Source organism: Callithrix jacchus, chromosome 19, assembly GCF_049354715.1.
Source record: "Callithrix jacchus isolate 240 chromosome 19, calJac240_pri, whole genome shotgun sequence".
Classification (NCBI taxonomy): Eukaryota; Metazoa; Chordata; class Mammalia; order Primates; family Cebidae; genus Callithrix; species Callithrix jacchus.
Window position 1 is genome coordinate 13,803,205 of NC_133520.1, and position 23,627 is coordinate 13,826,831.

General features: G+C 38.7%; 1 long non-coding RNA gene and 1 pseudogene across 1 annotated transcript in view; one reads left to right on the forward strand and one right to left on the reverse strand.

The window, feature by feature from the left end:
* The window catches only part of LOC144580353 (uncharacterized), a 260,125-nt gene that overhangs the window by 46,538 nt on the left and 189,960 nt on the right, over positions 1-23,627 (forward strand). The window lies entirely within an intron of this gene.
* On the reverse strand, positions 3,106-4,074 carry LOC100399642 (non-selective voltage-gated ion channel VDAC1 pseudogene; annotated as a pseudogene).

The window sequence follows — 23,627 nt, forward strand, 5'->3', positions numbered from 1 at the left end:
CTTGGTGCTCTACCCTGCTGTGGCCATGCTGGTACCCAAGATGCAAGACAAAGTCCTTTTTACTTTTTCCTCTACTTTTCTCAAGCAGAAGGAGTTTTGTCCCATATGTGCTTCGTCTTACTTGAAACCAGCAAGCCTCAGAGGCTCACCCAAGGCACTTGATGTAGTACCTGGGTATCACTTCTGGTTATTCAGGGTCTTGGGGCTCTTCATCCACCAGGAGTAGGTTCTTTCCTTCAAGGCAGCAGGTTCCATTTTGGCCCATGGTGTGTTTAGAAATGTCATCTGGGAGCTAAAGCCTGGAATATGGGGGCCTCATGACACCCTGTCCTACTGTGGGTGAACTGGTATCCAAGATGCAAGACACAGTCATCCCCACTCTTCCTTTTTACCTCCTCAAATGGAAGGAAGGTGTCTCTTTTGGAGCTGTGAGGTATGTAGCCTGAGCTAGGGGAGGGATGATGCCACCACTTCTTGGCCCACCAAGTCCGTTGTCTTTAGGTCTAGTTCATTCACCTAGGAGCTGCAGTCCTTATGGCATAGACTGCCTTTCAAGTTTACTTAGAGGCACGGAGCACTATAGCCCTCAGTGGCAAGGTTCTCAAGAACTCAAGCTCTGACTGCTGGGATCTGTGATTCCCCTTTGGCTAGGGCTGATTTAAATCTTCCATCTGTGGACAGGTGTCAGTGGAGTTTGGTCTTGCATTTCTTTTTGCTGTAACAGGAAAGCACTGGTTCAGTGCCTCAAAGTTGCTGTGTTCTCCTTTTTCCAAAACCCAGAGATGCTCTCCATACCAGGTTTCTGATACTGGCAGGGGTCGGGGAGAGGTGATATTGGTGATTCCAGACTGTTTTGTCTATTTCTTCAATGCCTTTTCCAGTGATATAAAGTTAAAATTAGGTATTATGAGTGCTCACCTGAATTTTTGGTTCTTATGAAGGTGTTTTGTGTGTTTGTGTATAGATAATTCCTAAATTGGTATCCTTGCAAGGGGACATTCAGTTGAGCCTTCTATTCCACCATCTTGCTCTGCCTTTTCCCAAGATGTTTCTTTTAAAGTATTCTCAGATCACTACTCAGACAAAAAACTTGAAGGAATACTTGTGGAGATCTCTGGAACTAAATCTCTGTGTGGCTCCCTTCTGTCTGATAGTCTGCCCATAAATTGTATTAAACCTGAGCTCCTTGAATTCTGACCTCTATCAGAAACTCTGCAAGATGGCCAAGTTCTGTTTGTCAGTCCCAAATGTTAGATTCTCAGTGTTGCTGCCAGCAAAGCACCTCTAGGCAGGAAGCTAGGTCAATCTTAGGGTTACTTTATTTGTTTCCTTTTCCTTGGAGATTACAATCCAATGCTGCCTGTTATCTAGTGTGTTAAAATTTGTATTTATGTAGTTTTTCCAGTTAATCATTTTATGGGGAGAAGGTAAATCCATTACCTATTGCTCCAATATGGCCAGAAGTTAGCTTTATTCATTTCAAGGTGGAATTATAGTAATAGTTTAGCAACTTAAACTACTTATGCATATTTGTCATTTTTCTAATATTCTTTGTAAGACTACTTTATTTTGGCTTGAGATATTGCCAACCCAATGTTGTTAGAGGGGCTGGATTATTATTTGGTTTACAAAAATGAATTAAAACCTTGAAAATAGATTAAGAAACTCTGCTTTCTCTCTGTAATATCAGGAAGTGAAGGATATTCCCCAGACTTTAAAAACAGGTGATCATTTTCTAAGAGATCTACATTATCATATCTGGTTGCCTAGTACAAACCTATATCAGCTCATCTTTCATGTTGACTGTGTAAAAAGGAATCAGAATTGCACTACATGAGAGCTCTCAAAGCAGCCTATGTGGCTTTTTGAAATTCTCATTATTGTAACAACTTTTCATTGTGGTGAGACATAAATATATAGTTCTTTATTTATATTTGATGTATGAAGGGGCCATACCTATAGAATATTAATATAAAATAGCAGGTCAGATAACTTTGCCTTTGGTTAATTTTGATTGACTACTCCCTTGTAGTTAACTAAAGCACTGAATAAAGTACAAAAACTTTGTCTTAATTATAGTTTTTGGTAAAAATAATTCTTTAGCATACATTTGTAATTAGATTTTCCAGAAAAGAGTTTGATTATAGAGTGTGTTACTCTGTGTAAATGGGACGTAGCATAAAGCTGGGAAGTAGGAGCAGGAATAAGAAGATGGCAGAGAGGGAAAAACTTTCTCTCTTTTTTTTTTGAGGTTTCAATATAGTATTCAAGTTTTATTTTTAGTGATGTTAATTGCATTCGAAGGGGAGAATTTAATTCCACAAAAAAATGAAAGACTTTAAAATGTACCCATTGAACTGCTAAAAAATGAATTGAGTGATGACAATACAACAGAAGTTCAATTTAGATTCTGAGTATTGTTACCATGTGATTAAAATCACACAGACTCTTCCAAGCTTATAGCTCGAGCTCCTGGAAGCTATTTCATATTCTGGTACAAGGACAAAAAAACCACAACATGAGAAGGAATTAAGTCCTGAATTATTGATTTCATCACATTCATCCTCTTTATCCCCAAATGGCCAAAAGAAACAGTTACTACATACTGCAGACCTTTTGGTGTAAAAGAGGTGATGATGAATTGTGATGGAAACAGGCCATGAACGTCTGTCTAAAAAAGTCCCTTTCAGGTGTGTTTGTACACACCATCAACCAACGAGCCTCCCTTTCATCTACTAGGGTTAAGAGAAGAAGGTTTGGTTCTTAGGAAATCACAATTTATTCGTTTACTCACTATAAATGTATAAAGTGCCTCCACATTGTCAGCTTCCATTTGCAAACATTTCTGTATAAAAAAGAAATCTGACATTTCCAGAAATGCCAAGTTTCCTCCAACTCTATAGCTGAAAAGGCCTTCTGGAATGGAGTTTCTTCTGTACCTTTGAAAGGGTAACACCTTAAAGCTGAATCATTCTTAACCCAGAGGTCTAACATGATTTTTAGCAATACCTGCATCCCAGAAATACAACATTAAAGGATACACTAAATTATGAAGATACCTATGCTACAAAACAGTTTAAAATTACACAGCTGTACAATATTCATTTACACTTGAAATTTCAGTCTTAGACCAAGCTTGTGAGCATGGACATTCTTACCATCCAGTAAAGCTGACAGTATCAGTCTGATACTTGGCTTTAGGGTCTATATATACCATAAACCTAGAAGGCTGAAGTTGTTCACTTTATCCAAGAAGCAAGCATCAGGGTTGATCTGATACTTGGCTGCTATCTCAAAGCAAGTGTTACATTTTTCTGCTGTCCAGGCGAGATTCACAGTGCTCTCATCTTCCTGTTCATTTTCTGGTAAATAGAGCCACCCAACACTATCCCGTCATTCACATTAGTGTGAAGCTGGAATTCATCAGTCTTCTACTCAACCGCAAAGTTGCTCTGGGTCCCTTGGGACTTTGCAGTCTCGAAATTCATCTGGTAGCCAGCCAGCCAACCCTTGTACACAGCGCCAGAGAGCCTCTGATTGAAGGCTCAGCAATTTCAAAATCCATGCCACGGCTCAGGTTATGTGCACCACAAGCACCGTATCTTGATTTTAGCATTTTTTTTCCAGGTTATGATGAATCAAAGGTCAGCTTTGGTTTTTCTTCTCCAGTGAGAAGGATGAATCAAAGATCAGCTTCAGTCCATGTGCATTACTCTTCCATGGTAATCTCAGTGCCTATAGTGTTGTCATTGTTCCATTTCTCTGTAAACATCAGGCCATGATCAGTCCATCTGTACTTGGTTTCCAGACTCTCCTTCACTTTGGTGGTCCCAGTGTTGGCTGAGGCTGAGCTTGTAAATTCCAATCCATTCTCAGAATTTGTTTTCAAATCAAGTTGCATTAAGCCAAATCCATAGCTCTTGGTGAAAACATCCCTGGCAGATTTGCCAAGATAAGCACATGTGGGCAGCATGGCCATCTTCTGCTCAGAGGTGAGAGCCACATGGGCTCAGTAGAAGCTGCCATATGGATTGTGGTGCAGAGGTAAAAGTGGAGCCAGCAGTGGGGCCAAGAGTGGAATGGCGCCAAAAGGGGAAAACTTTCAAAAACAGAAGAAAAATTGAGAGTGAAGATACTGAATTTTGACTAGTATTGTGGGTTGAATTGTGCCCCACTCCTAAAAAATATGTTGAAATCTGCTATGGTTTTAATGTGTCCCCCAGAAGTTTCTGTGTTGAAAACTTAATCCCTGTAGAAATAAAATCAAGACATAGGGCATAACAATGGTCATTGAGTCATGAAAATGAAGCCCTCAGGAATGGATAAATGTCATTAGCATGGGAGTGGATTAGTTATAATGACAGTAAAATGTTATAAAGTGAGTCTAGTCCTTGGTGTCTCTCTCTGTCTTGCATCCTCACTCACCAATGATGCCTTCTGCCTTTCCAGGTGACCCTTTCCAGATGCTGGCACCATGCTCCCAGACTTCCCTCTCTCCCAATCCGGGAAAAATTTTTTCAAAAAAAAACTAAATTACCCAGTTGGTGCTATTCCATTATAGCAGCGGAAGGTGGACTAAGACAGAAAATTGGTACTATGAGTAGGGATATTGCTATAATAATACCCGAAAATATGGAAGTGGCTTTGGAACTGTGTCATGAGCAGAGGCTGGAAGAATTTGAAAGAGCAGATTAGAAAAATTCTAGATTGCCATGAATGGAGCATTAGGGGTAATTTTGGTGAGGACTCAAAGAAGACAAGGAACGTCAGGAAGGTCTGGAATTTCTTAGAGATATCTCAAGTGGTCATGATTAGAAAGTTGATAGACATATGATCAGTAAAGGACATTCGATGAAGTATCAGACAGAAATAAGGAATCCCTTATTGGAAAGTGGAGTAAAGGCCATCTTGCTATAAAGTTGCAAAGAACTTGTCTGAACTGTCTTCATGGCTGGAGGCTTTATGAAAGGAGGCATTTAAGAGTAATGAGCTAGCATATCTAGCAGAAGAAATATCTAAGCAGTAAAGCATTCAGTCTGCTGTGTATCTACTTTTTATCACAGTAAGATGTTAGAGGAAAGAAATGACTTATAGATGGAATTTATAATCTAAAAGAAAGTAGAGCAGAAAGATTTGGAAAACTCAGTATGGACATGTGTTAGAGAGTGAAAGTGTTTTCAGGAGAGAAAACCAAGTGTGTGGCCCAGCAACTGTTTGCTAAGGGATTATCAAGATAATGGTAAAAAGACACTGAAGACATTTCAGATATCTTCAAGGTTTTCTTTTCTATCACAGGCCCAAGCTCTAGAGAAGCAGAATTGTTTTAGGGGACTACTTTCTTTAGGCCACCTCAGGTCTCTGCTCCCTGCATTTCAGCATAGCATTCTTCACCTGCCTCAGCCATAGATTAAGTGGCCCTAGGTGCAGCTTAATCTGCCACTTCAGAACATACAAGCGAGAAATCTTGACAGCATCCATGTGGTGCTAATTCGGTTGTGCACAGAATACAAGAGCTTTGGGAGCATGGCTTTTTCCATGTAGATTTCAAAGGATGTAACAGAGAGCCTAAGGGCCCAGCTACAAAACTCCTTCAGGGGCAGAGCTGCTGCAGAGAGTCCCTACTAGGCCAAGTCCTAGTGAGGCCATGGAAGTGGGGCCACTCCCAAGACCACAGAACTGTAGGGGTCCCAGCATGCAACTCTAGCCTGGGAAAGCTACAGTCATGAGACTCCATACAAGATCACTGAAGGATGAGACCAGCAAAGCCACAGGGTAGCCTGTCTGAGGCTGTCTGAGGCTTTGGGGGCTCAACTCCCTCCTCAACTCAGGAAGTCTAGCATACGTGTGTGTGTGTGTGTGCACAAACACATATATATACATGCTAGACACACACACACATACACACATATATATATGCATATATATGGCACTTAGCATTGTGCCTGTCAAGTAGTAAGCATTTATTAAATGTTAGCAAATATTAGCTTGAAGGAGAGAACCAGCAATGGTAAGTCTTACTTTAAAATATTCCAAATGTAAACCCTGATAATTATAACACTGAAGGCATCGGATTAGGGTAATACGTGATAAGTGAATAGTATGTGGCCTCTTAACAAATTTTTGGATACTTAGTTCAGGGGTATAAAAAGAAAACAATGAACCTATCTGTCTATACACCCTTTCATGTATTTATTTATTCTGTCATGATTTGTTCAAATAACCAATTTCAATGGTTTGTGAAATGCAAACTAAGTGTAATAATTTAGAAATGAGGTTTTTTTTGCCTGTTACAAACAAATTTTATGTTAATCTTTTATGAATCTGAAGTTTTTTTTTTATTTTTTTCAAAAATCTTCTACAATTCCTTTTAAAATGACACAAAGTACCCTGCTCTTCATACCTTACAGTTGAGCAAGTTTGGCAATATCAAAAATAATTGGGCTAAATGTTTCTCTGGAAGCCCAGGTAAACTTTATTTGAAAAGAAGTCAGAAAGAGAAAATTAGAACACTTTCTTTTTCAGTTCTGACATCCAGACTAAGAAGACCTTTTCATCCAGGATTGTATTCTGGCAAAATAGTAGCTGATGGGCGAGAGCAAAATATACTAGAGAAGAAGTGCTATAGTGGAGTACTATGTAGAGATACTAGAGAAGAAGTGCTATAGTGGAGTACTATGTAGAGATACTAGAGAAGAAGTGCTATAGTGGAGTACTATGTAGAGATACTAGAGAAGAAGTGCTATAGTGGAGTACTATGTAGAGATACTAGAGAAGAAGTGCTATAGTGGAGTACTATAGAGATACTAGAGAAGTGCTATATGGAGTATTATATAGCAATACTAGAGAAGAAGTCCTACAGTGGAGTACTATTTAGAGATATTAGAGAAGAAGTACCATAGTGGAGTATTATATAGAGATACTAAAGAATACATGCCATAGTGGAATACTGTAGAGATACTAGGGAAGAAGTGCTACCGTGGAGTATTATATAGAGATACTAAAGATGAGTTGCTATAGTGGAGTACTATATAGTGATAGCAGAGAAGTGCTATAGTGGAGTATTATATAGAGATACTAGAGAAGAGTTGCTATAGTGGAGTACTATATAGCAATAGTAGAGAAGAAGTGCTATAGTGGAGTATTATATAGAGATACTAAAGAAGAAGTGCTACAATAGAGTACTATATAGAGATGCTAGAGAAGAAGTGCTATATTAGAATACTGTAGGGAATGCATGAGCCCCACACATGGGTGCCAGAAGGTAGGATCCATAAGCCCCATGTTGGGCACCAGAATGTAGGGAGCCAGCCCTACATCACCTGTGGGTACCCTTAGTTCAGTGGCAACAAAGGAATGAGAAAAAACAGATTAAGAGAGCAAAGAGTGGGACCAGGAGGCCATCACCAGGAGGCAGTGAAGGCCCCGAGCTCTGATCATCCACACTATTTATTGATTACAATCACTTTGATCAATAGGGTAGGGGTGGAGTGATGGTGGAGTGCATCAGTGAGCCAGAAGTGAATCAGTGAGCTGGAACTGGTGTGTCATTCTAAGGATTGATAACAGTGGTGGTTCGGGAGTTTCTCAAAACAAGAACATGTGGGTATCTTTAGTCTGTTATATATGTGCAGCTGATGGAACACGAGCCTCACAAGGAGCCTACAAGTCTGGCTAGGTCGGAGTGCTACAAATGGGTTTTACGTCCTTGAGCACAATATTTATGGTAACAGAGCCTTGGTTACCCTGCACCAGAACATGAGGCATGGAGAGGCCTTCCTCCCCATTTCCACAGTTTGTTGTTCCTTATTTATATGTTACTCATAACCAATTTATGTAGGCACTCTGTAAGTCGTTTCTCCTTTGCACTTTTCCCAACAAAATACTGTATAGAGATACTAGAGAAGAAGTGCTGTAGTGGAGTGCTATATAGAGGTTTTAGAGAAGTGCTATAGTGGAGTACTATGAGAATGGTGTACAAGATTCACAAGCTCCTGGTTTTAAGGAGCTAGTGGGATAAATTGGATATGTAAATAAATAATTAAAACAGAATGTGATAAATGCACATGTCATAAAGTGTAATAAATGCACTTGTTAGGAACTCTGAAGCTTACAGGAGCAGCATTAAAGCCAGACTTGAGAGAATCACTAAATATTTTCTATAAACATGTCATTGGACTGTTAACTTAAAGAATGCTATTAAGTTAATACCTGGAAGAATTACTTGTAGAGAGTCAGATGAAGAGACAAGAGGGAGAGTTTTCCTGGCAGAGAGAAAAACATGTACGAGGACTTGGAATGAGAGAGAGACAGGTGAATTTGAGAAAATAAAATGAGTTAATATTGGCTGTGATGTAGATTATAGGGCATAGTGACTTGAATGATCACGTAAAGATGATAGGTAGTCAAATATTATGAAGAATCTTAAACACTATATTAAGGAGTTGGAATTCTATCCCAAAGGTAAGCAGGATCCATTTTATGATTTTAGGCAGGTAAGCAATATGATTAGTTTTGAATTTTAGAAAATTTACTTTTGCTGCTGTGTGGAAAATAAATTGAAAGGGGCCAAGACAAGAATGAAATACAAGAATCAGAGATGAGTCTGATGGAGCTGTAGAGGGGAGACATGGTAGTGACTTTAATCAGGGTAGAGTTAATCATAAGAAAGGCAATGCATGGATTTAAGAAACACTTAAGAGGTAGAATTAACTAAATTTGATCATGGGTTATTATGTAGGTAGTGAGGCATAAAATTCAGAGTAGGGGAAGATTAACTTTAGATAGGAAGACAAACAATTATAATGTAAAACACAGAATGGGTATGGATTGAAGTAACTTTGAAAGTAATTTGGCTAATATCCAGAATTTACAAGGGACTTACACATATTTACAAGGAAAAGACAACCTCATCAAAAAGTGGGCAAAGAACATGAACAGATACTTCTCAAAAGAAGACATTTACACAACGAACAAACATTAAAAAAAAGTTCAACATCACTGATCATCACAGAAATGCAAATCAAAACCACAATGAGATACCATCTCACACCAGTGACAATGGCAATTATTAAAAACTCAGGAGACAATAGATGCTGGTGAGGCTGTGGAGAGATAGAGATGCTTTTACACTGTTGGTGAGAATGTAAATTAGTTCAAACATTGTGGAAGACAGCATGGCAATTCCTCAAGGATCTAGAACTAGAAATATCATTTGGCCCAGCAATCCCATCACTGAGTATATACCCAATTGAATATAAATAATTCTGCTATAAAAACACATGCACATGTATGCTTATTGCAGCACTATTTACAATAGCAAAGACATGGAACCAACCCAAATGACCATTAGTGATAGACTGGATTAAAAAAAATGTGGTACATAGACACCATGGAATATTACGGAGTTACAAAAAGGAATGAGATCATGTTTTTGCAGGGACATGGATGAAGCTGGAAGCCATCATCCTCAGCAAACAATGCAGAACAGAAAACCAAACACTGTGTGTTCTCACTCATAAGTGGGAGTTGAACATTGAGAACACATAGACACAGAGAAGGGAGCATCACACACCAGGGCCTATTGAGGAGGGAGGGGAGGGAACTTAGAGGATGGGTCAACAGGTGCAGCAAACCACCACGGCACAAGTATATGTATATAACAAACCTGCACGTTCTGCACATGCATCCCGTTTTTGTTTTTGTTGTTGATTAAAACAAAAAGGAAGTAATTAGAAGTTGGGTATATTCCTATCTATTGACTTCTATTTTCTCTGGAAAGTAGAAGATAAAGCTATTATCTGAGACTGAGGGGGAAATGGTCAGATGTAGGGCTTGAGATAGATAGAGAAAATTGAAAATAGTGAAAAATGAGAGCATTGAGAGCTGAAAAGTTAAACAAAAAAAATTTCAAGGACTACTTGTATATCATCAACTGGTGACAGCACCTGTATGTGTGTTGGTGTGGGTTTATAGTAGTAGTGGTGCTGGTGGTGGTGGTAGTAATAGTAGTATTTAATTTTTTAGGTTTGGAAAAGGCAGATACTTTGATTTCCTTAGAATTTAGGTTTGCTCTACAGAAGAATAGTAGATCAAAATATTTGAGTATTAATATGAGATTTGTATATTGATGAACTAACTAGTACAAACTAAGACGGAAAATGAAGGCAAAAGGAGAAAGATGGGTTTAATAACTGCAGATACCTGTGCAAAACCTGAAATATGTCAGTGAAATGAAAGAAGCACAGAAATATAATAAATAAAAGGTTTCCAAAGAAGATTGCAGAAGTGGAAAACTCTAGTTAATGATTAAGTGTAGGGCATAACCCATAAATTTCTGCAGATGTCTAACAAAGAGGTAAAGGTCCCTGGAAATATAAAACTGAATAAACTTGGAGACCAAAGTATTGGATGGATCAAGAGGGGTTTAAAAATCACTGGAATTGTGGTTAAGACTTGGGTATGGAGAAATCTTTCCATCTTTGGGGATGGAGAAATCTTGAGTCAAATAGTAAAGCCTTGATATAGATGAAAGAGCTGATAGATGAAACAAAAATGAGACATTGAGGATTATATACACAAGTAAATGAATTTTAAGATGTAAGGAAACCTTCGGATGGAAAAATAGTATTCTGAAAAGGGCAACAGAGAATAAGAAGATCATGAGTATATGATAAAAGAGTTTTCTAAAATTTCTAGATAACAAACTTACTGCATTGACAATGCCCAAAATACTGTTTCGCTAATATTCTGCTTTCCAGTTTATCACTATATACCTTTATATATGTTGAATTATACATAGATCTATGTGTTTTTGTTGAGGGTTTTATAAATTGTGTACTTTTATAAGTGGAGTGCCATATATCAGTAATAGGATACCAAAAATGCACCTTTTGTCATAACTCTTGAAGTTTAAATAATGTTTCATTTCCTAGCTACCCTGTTGGCCTAGCTACCCAATTTCCTCTTGGTCGTAAATCAGTCTGCACTGTCACTGTGGTTCTGGGAAGAAGACTAAAGCCAGCAGTTTTGAAAAGTTGTTTTGAATAAGGCAGTGAGGCTTCAAAAAGGTGATCTTGCAATATTTATTATTTCAAATCATTTGAAGAGTTTTTATTGTCCTGTTTATTATGCTAAGTTAATTGTTTCTATAATAAAGAGATCTCTCAAAGGAAATATTTTCTTGTCTAAATAAATTTAATGAACCTCAAATGGTACATTTTGGCCTCACTTCACAGGTTTTGAAGAACTTCAAATCTCAAAGCAAATTTTTATTTCAAAATAAGTGAGAGAAAGTCACAGACAACAGATCAGTTCCAATACCTGCAGAGTCTACCAATTAAATAGATGTTCCTTGGCAGTATTTTAACCTGCTGTTAATGATGCTGGTTCAATTTGAATTCATCTAGTTGATGCTCTCATTTCCTGATATAAAATTATAGGGAAAAGCAAATAATCCCTCTTATTTTCCATGCTCGTAGATCCCCATCTCTTTCACTTCTTTATGGTTACTTGCCAAAATGGACTCCGGTCAACTAAGTTATCCTGTCTTAAACATGCTGCTCTTCTCATTAAGTCTTCTCCATAAATTCTTTCTGTTTTCTTTTTCAAAAGCCTCACTTCATTTGGTATCACTCCTGTGGGAAGTCTTGATTAGATTAACTTCATCTAACTGTATGCATGTACCTGCTTTCTAATGCTTTAGATGTATTTGTAATTCTTATCTTAGTGGAAAGGATATATGTCTTTCATCTCCATATTTCCAACTCCCAGCACAGTACCTGACACAGTGGACAGTCGTATCAAAATTGCTCCTTTACACCATCTGTCTTTGGGTCATATTTTTTGTCTCTCTCTGAATTCACTCTGACAAGCTACATAAGTTACTAGAGTTTAAATAGGACCAGATATAGCAGCACAGGATCCCTTTGGCAAACTGGATATCCACCTCCACAGCTGTCTTTGATTCAGGTATTACATGCTTAAGTATTTAGGAGTCTATCTAAACAGAAAGTCTGAAGGGTTTTTTTCACAGAATGAAGTCAGAATTCTGAAAGGTAGGCTTAAATTTCAATAAATGAGCAAAAAGTAGACCAGTTTTTCTCAAAGCATAAGCTCCTTAAAGGTCTGTGTCAAGTTTGTAAAACTGACACTGTCTAGTACTTTGGAAATATATATGGAAAGAGGCATTCAATATGTTTTAATAATAATTTTTATATAATGTCATAAAGATTGAAATATTTAAGGCAACTATAATAATCAAAAGAATGGTGAAGCTCCAAAGTAGAAGCAATGTAGTATAGTGAAAATAACACTATTAAGCATGACAGGACTCAGATTCTAATCTATCACAGTTGGTTGGCCCTGAGCAATTTGCTTAACTTTTCTGAGCCGGACTTCTCTTATTTGTCAAATGAGATGTTTGAGATGTGAAAGAGACAGTCTAAGATTCTTACAGATTTTCTAAGCTGTGATATTTCACAGAATCTTAGAAAAGTATGGAGAATTGTATGATATAATTATGGTTATTAGAATACAATGAATATATCAGAGCTTATTCCCTAAAGAGAAGAATATGCATTATTAATTTCATGAAGGCTATTGAAAGTTCTTTGGCACTTTCCAAAGTGCCTAGGAAACTGAAAATACAGTAAATGTCTGCTATAGTTTATAAAGGTTAGAAAATATCTCATAGTTATCATAGTTATCTTTTAAACATTTAGCTTTGCGATTGAGGAATGTGAGGTTTGGGAAGTTCATTTGCTTGCTTAATTTACACTCAGCAAGTAAATTGTAAAAATTATGCCAGGATTCAAGTAGGTCGCTAACAATAAGGTAAGTAGTTTTCTATTTTTCCAATTATTTGCATCAAAGATAAAAAGTGAGTTTTGGGCAACATCACCAACGGCTAATATTTAGTGTGATAGAAAATTACTTGCAACAAATATTGGTAATATCTTCAATACAGAGAGTTCTGACAAATCCATATAAACTTAATAAGGCCAGGTGTGGTGGCTCAAGCCCAGAATCCCCCGTGCTTTGGGAGGCAAAAGTTGTGAGGATCGCTTTTGCCCAGGAGTTTGAGACCAACCTGACCAACATAGGACGACCCTGTTTACACACACACACACACACACACACACACACACACACAAACATGAACTGGGTGTTGTACATGCCTGTAGTCCCAGCTACTTAGAAGCCTGTTGCAGGAGAATTGATTGAACCTGTAGGTAGAAACTGCAGTGAACTGTGATGGCACCCCTGCATACCGTCCTGGGTGACACAGAGATACTTTGTCTCAGCAAAAGGTAATCAAATAATTTTTAGAACTTCATGATTATACAAGTCACAGAAACGATTAGCAATTCTGATTCATTTGAAAATTTATTTGCTATTTTATAAATAAGTGCACATAAGAAACAATTTCTTGGTCAGAATCAATGCTGTATGGATTACCATGATGTCATGTAAGTTCGATATTTTGTAAATCTACAAATGAGGTTTGGACATAAGTACTTTGGACAGGGAAGACAAATTTATATCAGAAGCATTGACTCCAATTAGTAGATTTTTTGCTTTTCAATAAGGGAAATGTTCTAATTTAATCGACCTGTCACCTGGTTGCTGGATGACCCTTCTCCTGCCCATCTCTGACTCCCCTTAAAAATCATGAGACTTTGTTGTTAAAAGTTCAAGAATGTTACAGTGTCTACAGAATATTAATCATGAATCCATTAAGCAAAAATGGAAACTGTTCGGAAAAAAAAAAACCCCTTCTAGGGTTTTTATGGTGCCAGGTCTTATGTTTAAGTCTTTAATCCATCTGGAGTTAATTTTAGTGTAAGGTGTCAGGAAGGGGTCCAGTTTCTGCTTTCTGCACATGGCTAGCCAGTTTTCCCAACGCCATTTATTTAACAGGGAATCCTTTCCCCATTGCTTGTTTTTGTCAGGTTTATCAAAGATTGTATGGTTGTACATATGTTGTGTTGCCTCTGATGCCTCTATTCTGTTCCATTGGTCTGTATCTCTGTTTTGGTAGCAGTACCATGCTGTTTTGATTATTGTAGCCTTGTAGTATAGTTTGTACTCTGGTAGTGTGATGCCTCCTACTGTGTACTTTTTGCTTAGAATTGACTTGGCTCTGCAGGCTATATTTTGGTTCCATATGAAGTTCAAGGTGGTTTTTTCCAGTTCTGTGAAAAAGTCAATGGTAGCTTGATGGGGATAGCATTGGGTCTGTAAATTACTTTGGCAGTATGGCCATTTTCATGATATTGATTCTTCCTAACCATGAACATGGAATGTTTTTCCATCTGTTTGTGTCCTCTCTTATTTCGTTGAGCAGTGGTTTGTAGTTCTCCTTGAAGAGGTCCCCTATGTCTATTGTTAGCTGTATTCCTAGGTATTTTATTCCCTTTGTAGCAATTGTGAATGGCAGTTCATCTTGATTTGGCTTTCTTTCAGTCTGTTATTGGTGTATGGGAATGCCTTTGATTTTTGCACATTGATTTTATATCCTGAGACTTTGTTGAAGTTGCTTATCAGTTTCAGCAGTTTTTAGGCTGAGACGATGGGGTCTTCTAGATATATTCTCATGTCATCTGAAAATAGAGACAGTTTGGCTTCCTCCTTTCCTATTTGAATACCCTTTATTTCTTTTTTTGCCTGATTTCTCTGGCTACAACTTCCAGTACTATATTGAATAGGAGTGGTGAGAGAGGACATCCTTGTCTAGTGCCCGATTTCAAAGGGAATGCTTCCAGTTTTTGCCCATTAAGTATGATATTGGCTGTTGGTTTGTCATAAATAGCTTTTATTACTTTGAGATACGTTCCATCAATACCGAGTTCATTGAGGGTTTTTAGCATAAAGGGCTGTTGAATTTTGTCAAAGGCTTTCTCTGCGTCAATTGAGATAATCATGTGGTTTTTGTTTTTGGTTCTGTTTATGTGGTGAATTACATTTATAGACTTATGTATGTTGAACCAGCCTTGCCTCCCTGGGATGAATCCTACGTGATCATGGTGGATAAGCTTTTTGATGTGCTGTTGCAATCGGTTTGCCAGTATTTTATTGAAGATTTTTGCATCTATGTTCCTCATGGATATTGGCCTGAAGTTTTCTTTTCTTGTTGAGTCTCTGCTGGGTTTTGGTATCAGGGTGATGTTGGTCTGATAAAATGATTTGGGAAGGATTCCCTCTTTTTGGATTATTTGGAATAGTTTCAGAAGGAATGGTAGCATTTTCTCTTTGTGTGTCTGGTAGAATTCGGCTGTGAACCCATCTGGACCTGGGTTTTGTTTGTGTGGTAGGATCTTAGTTGCTGCCTCAAATTCAGACCTTGTTATTGGTCTATTCATAGTTTCAGCTTCCTCCTGGTTTAGGCTTGGGAGGAAACAGCAGTCCAGGAATTTATCCATTTCTTCCAGGTTTACTAGTTTATGTGCATAGATTTGTTTGTAGTATTCTCTGATGATGGTTTGAATTTCTGTGGAATCTGTGGTGATTTCCCCTTTATTGATTTTTATTGCATCTATTTTGTTATTCTCTCTTTTCTTTTTTATCAATCTGGCTAGTGGTTTGTCTATTTTGTTGATCTTTTCAAAAAACCAGCTCTTCGATTTATTGATTTTTTTGAAGGGTTTTTCGTGTCTCTATCTCCTTCAGTTCTCTCCAATCTTAGTTATTTCTTGTCTTCTGCTGGGTTTTCAGTTTTTGGATCTTGCTCCTCCAGCTCTTTCAATTTTGATGTTAGTGTGTCAATTTTGGATCTCTCCACTCTTCTCATGTGGCACTTATTGCTATATATTTTCCTCTAGAGACTGCATTAAATGTGTCAGAGATTCTGGTGTGTTGTGTCTTTATTCTTGTTGGTTTCGAAGAATTTCTTTAATTCTGCCTTCATTTCATTGTTAATCTAGTCAACATTCAAGAGCCAGTTGTTCAGTTTCCATGAAGCTGTGCAGTTCTGAGTTAGTTTCTGAATTCTGAGTTCTAACTTGATTGCACTGTGGTCTGAGAGACGGTTTGTTATGATTTCAGTTGTTTTGCTTTTGCTGAGCAGTGCTTTACTTCCAATTATGTGGTCAATTTTAGAGTAGATGTGATGTGGTGCTGAGAAGAATGTATATTCTCTGGATTTGGGGTGGAGAGTTCTGTAAATGTCTATTAGGTTTGCTTGCTCCAGGTCTGAGTTCAAGCCCTGGATATCCTTGTTAATTTTCTGTCTGGTTGATCTGTTTAATATTGACAGTGGAGTGTTAAAGTCTCCCACTATTATTGTGTGGGAGTCTAAGTCTCTTTGCAAGTCATTAAGAACTTGCCTTATATATCTGGGTGCTCCTGTATTGGGTCCATATATATTTAGGATTGTTAGCTCTTCTTCTTGTATTGATCCTTTTACCGTTATGTAATGTGCTTGTTTGTCTCTTTTGATCTTTGTTGCTTTAAAGTCTATTTTATCATAGATGAGAATTTCAACTCCTTTTTTTTTTTTTTTTTTTTTTTGCTCTTCATTAGTGATTGGGAAATCTTTCTTTATTTTTTTTTATTTTAGCCTTTATTTTACCACGTATCCTTGCATGTGAGATGGGTTTCCTGGAAACAGCACACTGATGGGTTTTGGCTTTTTATCCAACTCGCCAGTCTGTGTCTTTTGATTGGTGCATTTAGCCCATTTACATTTAGGGTTAATATTGTTATGTGTGAATTTGATACGGCCATTTTGATGCTAGCTGACTGTTTTGCCCATCAGTTGATGTGGATTCTTCATTTTGTTGATGCTCTTTAGTATTTGGTGTGCCTTTGGAATGGCTGGTGCTGGTTGTTCCTTTCTATGTGTAGTGCCTCTTTCTGGAGCTCTTGTAAAGCAGGCCTGGTGGTGACAAAATCTCTGAGTACTTGCTTGGTCCCAAAGGATTTTTTTTTTCCTTCACTTCTGAAGCTCAGTTTGGCTGGATATAAAGTTCTGGGTTGAAAGTTCTTTTCTTTAAGGATGTTGAATATTGGCCCCCACTCTCTTCTGGCTTGTAGAGTTTCTGCCGAGATATCTGCTGTGAGTCTGATGGGCTTCTCTTTGTGGGTGACCTGACCTTTCTCTCTGGCTGCCCTTAGCATTTTCTTCCTCATTTCAACCCTGCTAATCTGAGGATGATGAGCCTTGGGGTTGCTCTTCTTGAGGAATATCTTTGTGATGTTCTCTGTATTTCCTGGACTTGAATATTGGCCTGCCTTGCTAGTCTGGGGAAATTTTCCTGGATAATATCCTGAAGAGTATTTTCCAGCTTGGATTCATGCTCTTTGTCACATTCAGGTACACCTATCAAACATAGGTTAGGTCTCTTCACATAGTCCCACATTTTTTGGAGACTTTGTTCATTTTTTTGTGTGCTTCTTTCTCTGTTCTTGCCTTCTCATTTTATTTCATTGAGTTGATCTTCAACCTCTAATATCCTTTCTTCTGCTTGGTCAATTCGGCTGTTTAAACTTGTGCATGCTTTGCAAAGTTCTTGTGTTGTGTTTTTCAGCTCCATCAATTCACTCATATTCCTCTCTAAGTTGTCCATTCTTGTTATCATTTCCTCAAATCTTTTTTCAAGGTTCTTAGTTTCTTTTTTTTTTTTTGTAGTGATTTTATTTTATTTTTTAATTTTTTTCCTATTTTTTAATTTTTTTTTCCTTTTTTTATTGCATTTTAGGTTTTGGGGTACATGTGCAGAGCATGCAATACAGTTGCATGGATACACACATGGCAGTGTGTTTTGTTTGCTTTCTCCCCTTCACCCACATTTGGCATTTCTCCCCAGGCAATCCCTCCCCACCTCCCCCTCCCACTGGTCCTCCCCTTTTCCCCCCTGTAGACCCCAGTGTTTAGTAGTCCCCTCTCTGTGTCCATGTGTTCTCGTTTTTCATCACCCGCCTATGAGTGAGAATATGCGGTGTTTCATTTTCTGTTCTTGTGTCAGATTGTTGAGAATGATGTTCTCCAGATTCATCCATGTCCCTACAAACGACATGAACTCATCATTTCTGATTGCTGCATAATATTCCATGGTGTATATGTGCCACATTTTCCCAATCCAGTCTATCATCCATGGGCATTTGGGTTGATTCCAGGTCTTTGCTATTGTAAACAGTGCTGCAATGAACATTCGTGTGCATGTGTCCTTGTAGTAGAATGATTTATAGTCCTTTGGATATATACCCAGTAATGGGATTGCTGGGTCAAATGGAATTTCCATTTCTAAGGCCTTGAGGAATCGCCACACCGTCTTCCACAATGGTTGGACTAATTTACACTCCCACCAACAGTGTAAAAGTGTTCCTTTTTCTCCACATCCTCTCCAGCATCTGTTGTCTCCAGATTTTTTAATGGTCGCCATTCTAACTGGCGTGAGATGGTATCTCAATGTGGTTTTGATTTGCATCTCTCTGATGTCCAGTGACGATGAGCATTTTTTCATATGATTGTTGGCCTCATATATGTCTTCTTTCGTAAATTGTGTGTTCATATCCTTTGCCCACTTTTGAATGGGCTTGTTTGTTTTTTTCCTGTAAATCTGTTTGAGTTGTTTGTAAATTCTGGATATCAGCCATTTGTCAGATGGGTAAACTGCAAAAAATTTTTTTCCATTCTGTTGGTTGCTGATTCACACTAGAGACTGTTTCTTTTGCTGTGCAGAAGCTGTGGAGTTTGATTAGGTCCCATTTGTCTATTTTGGCTTTTGTTGCCAATGCTTTTGGTGTTTTGTTCATGAAGTCCTTGCCTACTCCTATGTCCTGGATGGTTTTGCCTAGAATTCCTTCTAGGGTTTTTATGGTGCCAGGTCTTATGTTTAAGTCTTTAATCCATCTGGAGTTAATTTTGGTGTAAGGTGTCAGGAAGGGGTCCAGTTTCTGCTTTCTACACATAGCTAGCCAGTTTTCCCAGCACCATTTGTTGAACAGGGAATCCTTTCCCCATTGCTTGTTTTTGTCAGGTTTATCATAGATTGTATGGTTGTAGCTATGTTGTGTTGCCTCTGATGCCTCTGTTCTGTTCCATTGATCTAGATCTCTGTTTTGGTACCAGTACCATGCTGTTTTGATTACTGTAGCCTTGTAGTATAGTTTGAAATCCAGTAGTGTGATGCCCCCCGCTGTGTTCTTTTTGCTTAGAATTGACTTGGCTATGCGGGCTCTCTTTTGGTTCCATATGAAGTTCATGGTGGTTTTTTTCCAGCTCTGTGAAGAAAGTCAATGGTAGCTTGATGGGTATAGCATTGATTCTGTAAATTACTTTGGGCAGTATAGCCATTTTCACGATATTAATTCTTCCTAACCATGAACATGGAATGTTTCTCCATCTGTTAGTGTCCTCTCTGAATTCGTTGAGCAGTGGTTTGTAGTTTTCCCTGAAGAGGCCCCTTACGTTCCTTGTGAGTTGTATTCCAAGGTATTTTATTCTTTTTGTAGCAGTTGTGAATGGCAGTTCGTTCTTGATTTGGCTCTCTTAAAGTCTGTTATTGGTGTAGAGGAAGGCTTGTGATTTTTGCACATTGATTTTATATCCTGAGACTTTGCTGAAGTTGCTTATCAGTTTCAGGAGTTTTTCGGCTGAGGCGATGGGGTCTTCTAGGTATACTATCATGTCGTCTGCAAATAGAGACAATTTGGCTTCCACCTTTCCTATTTGAATACCCTTTATTTCTTTTTCTTGCCTGATTGCTCTGGCTAGAACTTCCAGTACTATATTGAATAGGAGGGGTGACAGAGGGCATCCTTGTCTAGTGCCAGATTTCAAAGGGAATGCTTCCAGTTTTTGCCCATTCAGTATGATATTGGCTGTTGGTTTGTCATAAATAGCTTTTATTACTTTGAGATACGCTCCATCAATACAGAGGTTATTGAGGGCTTTTAGCATAAAGGGCTGTTGAATTTTGTCAAATGCCTTCTCTGCATCAATTGAGATAATCATGTGGTTTTTGGTTTTGGTTCTGTTTATGTGGTGAATTACGTTGATAGACTTGCGTATGTTTAACCAGCCTTGCATCCCCGGGATGAATCCTACTTGATCATGATGAATAAGTTTTTTGATGTGCTGTTGCAATCGGCTTGCCAATATTTTATTGAAGATTTTTGCATCTATTTTCATCATGGATATTGGCCTGAAGTTTTCTTTTCTTGTTGGGTCTCTGCCGGGTTTTGGTATCAGGATGATATTGGTCTCGTAGAATGATTTGGGTAGGATTCCTTCTTTTTGGATTATTTGGAATAGTTTCAGAAGAAATAGTACCAGCTCCTCTTTGTGTGCCTGGTTGAATTCGGCTATGAACCCCTCTGGACCTGGGCTTTCTTTGTGTGGTAGGCTCTTAGTTGCTGCCTCAACTTCTGCCCTTGTTATTGGTCTATTCATAGTTTCAGCTTCCTCCTGGTTTAGGCTTGGGAGGACACAGGAGTCCAGGTATTCATCCACTTCTTCCAGGTTTACTAGTTTATGTGCATAGAGTTGTTTGTAATATTCTCTGATGATGGTTTGAATTTCTGTGGAATCTGTGGTGATTTCCCCTTTATCATTTTTTATTGCATCTATTTGGTTGTTCTCTCTTTTCTTCTTAATCAATCTGGCTAGTGGTCTGTCTATTTTGTTGATCTTTTCAAAAAACAAGCTCTTGGATTTATTGATTTTTTGGAGGGTTTTTCGTGTCTCAATCTCCTTCAGTTCAGTTCTGATCTTAGTTATTTCTTGTCTTCTGCTGGGTTTTGAGTTTTTTTGATTTTGCTCCTCCAGCTCTTTCAATTTTGACGATAGGGTGTCAATTTTGGATCTCTCCATTCTTCTCATATGGGCACTTATTGCTATGTACTTTCCTCTAGAGACTGCTTTAAATGTGTCCCAGAGATTCTGGCATGTTGTGTCTTCGTTCTCATTGGTTTCGAAGAACTTTATTTCTGCCTTCATTTCATTGTATACCCAGTCAACATTCAGGAGCCAGTTGTTCAGTTTCCATGAAGCTGTGCGGTTCTGGGTTGGTTTCCGAATTCTGAGTTCTAACTTGATTGCACTATTGTCTGAGAGGCTGTCTGTTATGATTTCAGATGTTTTGCATTTGCTGAGGAGTGCTTTACTTCCAATTATGTGGTCAGTTTTAGAATAGGTATGATGTGGTGCTGAGAAGAATGTATATTCTGTGGATTTGGGGTGGAGAGTTCTGTAAATGTCTATCAGCTTTTCTTGCTCCAGGTCTGAGTTCAAGCCCTGGATATCCTTGTTGATTTTCTGTCTGGTTGATCTGTCTAATATTGACAGTGGAGTGTTCAAGTCTCCCACTATTACTGTGTGGGAGTCTATGTCTCTTTGTAAGTCATTAAGAACTTGCCTTATGTATCTGGGTGCGCCTGTATTGGGTCCATATATGTTTAGGATCGTTAGCTCTTCTTGTTGTATTGATCCTTTTACCATTATGTAATGGCCTTCTTTGTCTCTTTTGATCTTTGTTGCTTTAAAGTCTATTTTATCACAGATGAGGATTGCAACTCCTGCTTTTTTTTGCTCTCCATTTGCTTGGTAAATCTTCCTTCATCCCTTTATTTTGAGCCTTTGTGTATCCTTGCATGTGAGATGGGTTTCCTGGATACAGCACACTGCTGGGTTTTGGCTTTTTATCCAATTTGCCAGTCTGTGTCTTTTGATTGGTGCATTTAGTCCATTTACATTTAGGGTTAATATTGTTGTGTGTGAATTTGATACTGCCATTTTGATGCTAGCTGGCTGTATTGCCCATCAGTTGTTGTAGATTCTTCATTATGTTGATGCTCTTTAGCGTTTAGTGTGGTTTTGGAATGGCTGGTACTGATTGTTCCTTTCTATGTGTAGTGCCTCTTTCAGGAGCTCTTGTAAAGCAGGGCTAGTGGTGACAAAATCTCTGAGTACTTGCTTGTTCGCAAAGGATTTTATTTTTCCTTCACTTCTGAAGCTCAGTTTGGCTGGATATGAAATACTGGGTTGAAAGTTCTTTTCTTTAAGGATGTTGAATATTGGCCCCCACTCTCTTCTGGCTTGTAGAGTTTCTGCCGAGATATCTGCTGTGAGTCTGATGGGCTTCCCTTTGTGGGTGACCCGACCTTTCTCTCTGGCTGCCCTTAGTATTTTCTCCTTTATTTCAGCCTTGTTGAATCTGACGATTATGTGCCTTGGGGTTGCTCTTCTTGCGGAATATCTTTGTGGTGTTCTCTGTATTTCCTGCAATAGAGTGTTGGCCTGTCTTGCTAGGTTGGGGAAATTTTCCTGGATAATATCTTGAAGAGTATTTTCCAGCTTGGATTTATTCTCTTCATCACATTCTGGTATGCCTATCAAACGTAGGTTAGGTCTCTTCACATAGTCCCACATTTCTTGGAGACTTTGTTCATTCCTTTTTGCGCTTTTTTCTCTGATCTTGGTTTCTCGTTTTATTTCATTGAGTTGATCCTCGACTTCTGATATTCTTTCTTCTGCTTGGTCAATTCGGCTATTGAAACTTGTGCATGTTTCGCAAAGTTCTTGTATTGTGTTTTTTAGCTCATTTAATTCTTTCATATTCCTCTCTAAGGTATCCATTCTTGTTATTATTTCCTCAAATCTTTTTTCAAAGTTCTTATTTTCTTTGTGTTGATTTAAAACATGTTCTTTTAGCTCACAAAAGTTTCTCATTATCCACCTTCTGAAGTCTAATTTCATCACAGTCATTCTCCATCCAGCTTTGTTCCCTTGCTGGTGAGGAATTTTGGTTCTTTCTAGGAGGTGAGGTGTTCTGGTTTCGGGTGTTTTCCTCCTTTTTGCGCTGGTTTCTTCCCATCTTTGTGGATTTATCCACCTGTCATCTGTGTAGTTACTGACTTTTTGATTGGATCTCAGTGGACACCCAGATTGTTGATGATGAAGTATTTCTGTTACTTGGTTTTCCTTCTACCAGTCTAGCCCCTTCGCTGTATTACTGCTGAGGTCCACTCCAGGCCCTGCTTGTCTGGGGTGCACCTCTAGTGGCTGTGGAACAGCGAGGGATGCTACCAGTTTCTTTTTCTTCTATCTTTGTCCCAGGATGATGTCTGCCAAATGTCAGTCTTATGGATATATAGGGGTCAGGGAGTTGCTTGAGGAGACAGTCTGTAGTTTGTAGGAGCTCATGTGCTGAGCTGTGAGCTCTGTTGTTCAGGGCTGCTAGGCTGCTATGTTTAGTTCTGTTGCAACCTAACTCATAAGAAAACCCCTTTTTTTCTCAGATGCTCTGTCTGGGGTCGGGTTTGGGCTTTCCTTGTGAGTGACCGCCTCACTGTCCTGCCCAGCTAGGAGGCAGTCTAGTCACTTTTTGGCTGCCGAGGCTCCGCCCTGCTGTTGTGAGGTTTGCCCTTTTGCTGCAGGCTCTGCCCCTCTGCTTTGGTCTCCGCCCTGTTGCCATGGGCTACGCCCTGTGGAGAAGTCTCTCTGTTGTACCGGGTTGCCTCGGCAATGGCACGCTGCATCAGCAATGGGCGTGTACCTCAGTAGGGGCTTATTGCCTCAGTAATGGCTGACGCCCCTCCCCCAAGGAGGGGCACTTTAAGAAAACCTTTTCACTGGGAGCGTTTGGAATCGCTGTTTTCTTTGTTGCACTGCACTCCCCCAAACGCTG